General features: G+C 34.5%; 1 non-coding gene and 1 pseudogene across 1 annotated transcript; one reads left to right on the top strand and one right to left on the bottom strand.

The window, feature by feature from the left end:
- Nucleotides 1-1,911: 1,911 nt before the first annotated feature.
- On the bottom strand, nucleotides 1,912-2,069 carry LOC120224860 (annotated as a pseudogene).
- Nucleotides 2,070-2,436: 367 nt separating this feature from the next.
- LOC120224861 lies at nucleotides 2,437-2,542 on the top strand. The gene has a single exon (XR_005526685.1). It is a non-coding gene; the product is annotated as a U6 spliceosomal RNA (small nuclear RNA).
- The last annotated feature ends 388 nt before the right edge of the window (nucleotides 2,543-2,930 follow it).

Here is a 2,930-nt window from a genome sequence, read left to right as displayed (position 1 = left end):
TGAGCTTATATATATGCAGTGTTATAATATGCTAAAATATAAACATTTATAATTTATACTCACACACACTCAAATTATAAAGCTACAGCACTATGCCTTCCTATAGATACCCTAAGATAGATGATCTATTCTTCGTGTAAGAGTTCTCTTGGAGAATCTGGCACTAGCTCTGGAATCACCCCTACATCTCTAACTTTTATCATACATGTCCAGACAGCTTCAGTTCACTCAGTAGAATATCCAAACATTGGATAGTCACAATTTTACTGCAATTATACATTGAATTTCATAACTAGAAACAGACAACCAGACTTCTTCACAGGAAACCAAACACAAACTTTGTGACTCTATATTCTTCCTTATTCCAAACCCCATGTTTTCAAAATGATAAGAATTTATTATGGCTCCAGTCACTTCAGAAGGATAGACTTCTTAACCATTTCTCAATTTTTGGCATTCAGTTGGTAATACTTTCCTAATTTACCTTCTCTACTGATTTAAGGACTGAAGAAAGAGTAGGGACAACTTCATAAAATATGCACAGTGCAGCCTAAATAGAATGCTTGTGGCTAAACGACATTTGACACTATTTGCAAGGCTAGCAATTTTAGAGCAAATGCTGGAGATTAACCTGCTCTTCTAAAGGAAGAGACAAATTGTTCTCATACCATTGATTATAAAAAAGTGTTCCAAAAAAGAAGAAGAAAATGAATGCCTACTTGACTTGTCAGACATGAAAAGAATCTTGGGCTTTGCAACTAAGAGTATAATTGTCTTGTCTGCAGATTGATATGAATCTTAAACTTGGCTCTTTCACTGATAGTGAGTGAGCCTTGGTCAAATGACTTAGCCTCTCAAAGCTTTAGCATCTTCACCTATTAAGTGGATTAATCTACTCAAAATGTATTTAACCAGATTGTACTCTGCCCAAGACCTGCCAAGCACATGGTGATGGCATCTACTTTATAAAACTGTTGCAAAGATTAAAAGAGATGATGGAAGTTGTGTTTTTAGAATAGCACTGGGATATAAAAATGAACTCAATAAATGTTCATTACAATATTTGGTTGACTATTCTTTTTGTTATTATTAGGTAATTTTTAAAAAAATGAATCATGCTTATCACATAAAAAGCTTAATATAGCCAATTCCCTAGAAATTAAAAACAGGTTTAGTGATGATTTTTGGATTTGACATAAAAAAATAAAGACAATAAAAGCAAAAATAAACAAGCGGGACTGCTTCAAACTTAACACTGCTACACAGCAAAGGGAACTACCAACAAAATAAAAAGGGAACCTACTGAATGGAAGAAAATATTTGAAAATGATATATATGAAAGAGGGTTTATAGTCAAACTATAGAAGAAATCACACACAACAGGAAGATTAAAAATTAAAAAGTGAGGGGCGCCTGGGTGGCTCAGTCGGTTAAGTGTCCAACTTCAGCTCAAGTCATGATCTCACAGTTCATGGGTCCAAGCCCCGTGTCACGCTCTGTGCTCATAGCTCAGAGCTTGGAGCCTGCTTCAGATCCTGTCTTCCTCTCTCTCTCTGCCCCTTCCTGCGTGTGCTCTGTCTCTTGAAAATAAAGGTTAACAAAAATTTTTAAAAAATTAATAAAGTGGGCAGAGGAAGGGTGCTTGGGTGGCTCAACCAATTAAGCATCTGACTTTGGCTCAGGTCAAGATCTCACAGTTTGTGAGTTGAAGCCCTACAGAGGGCTGTCTGCTGTCCCACAGAGGACTGTCTGCTGTCAGCACCAAGTCTGCTTCATATCTCCTGTTCCCCTTTCTCTCTGCCTCTCCTCCACGTGTTCTCTCTCTCTCTCCCTCAAATAAGAAACAATGAATAAACATTTCTTAAAAAGTGGGCAGAGGATTTAAATAGACATTTTCCCAAGAAGACATACAGATGTTGAACAGGTACATGGAAAATGCTGAACATCACCAATCATCAGGGAAATGCAAATTAAAACCACAATGAGCTATCACCTGACATCTGTTAGAATGGCTATTTTCAAATAGATTAAATATACACTTGATCTTAGCCAAAAGGCCGAGAAGCAATTCAAATAGATTAAATATAATAAGTGTTGGTGAAGATGTAGAGAAAGGGAACATTTGAGCACTCCTGGTGGCAATGCAAATTGAGGTAACCACAATGGAAAATAGTATGGAAGTTTTTCAAAAAATTAAAAATAAGGTATTATATGATCCATCAATTTCACTGCTAGGCATTTATCCAAAGAAATGAAAAACACTAATTCAAAAAGATATGTGCACCCCTGTTGTTCATTGCAGCATATTTATAATATAGCCAAGATATAGAAACATATATACATAGATATTACTATGTGATATATGTATATATGTATGAATATTATATGAGATATTTTTAATAAAAATTATTCAGTTTTAAAAAAGAATGAAATCTAGTGCTGTCTTTGGCAGTACATATATTAAGATTATAATGATACAGAGAAGATTAGCATGTCCCCATGCAAGGATGACACAAAATTCATGGAGCATTCTACAGTTAAAAAAAAAAAAAAACAAAAAACAATGACATCTTGACATTTGTGGAAACATAGATGGACCTTGAAGACATTATGTTAAATGAAATAAGACAGAGAAGGACAAATACTATGTAATCTCAGTTACATATGGAAACGAAAACAAAAACAAAAACAAAACACAAAATGCACCCCTCCAAACTTCTAGTTAGATACAAAGAACAGACTGGTTATAGACAAAAGTGGAAAGTTGGAGGTTGGCCAAATGGGTATAAGGAGTCAAAAAGTACAAACCTGTCACTAAAAAAAAAAAAAAAAAAAAAAGACTTTTTTTTTTTTTTAAAGTGATTGTACTACTTTCTACTTCAACCAGTAAGTAGTCTATGTCAATTCTAGTTGCTTCACATTCTCTCCAA

The sequence above is a fragment of the Hyaena hyaena genome, unplaced genomic scaffold, assembly GCF_003009895.1.
Source record: "Hyaena hyaena isolate Hyena2069 unplaced genomic scaffold, ASM300989v1 scaffold_1282, whole genome shotgun sequence".
Lineage (NCBI taxonomy): Eukaryota > Metazoa > Chordata > Mammalia > Carnivora > Hyaenidae > Hyaena > Hyaena hyaena.
Note: the sequence above shows the minus strand (reverse complement) of the source record. Positions and strands in the feature narration are given on the sequence as shown.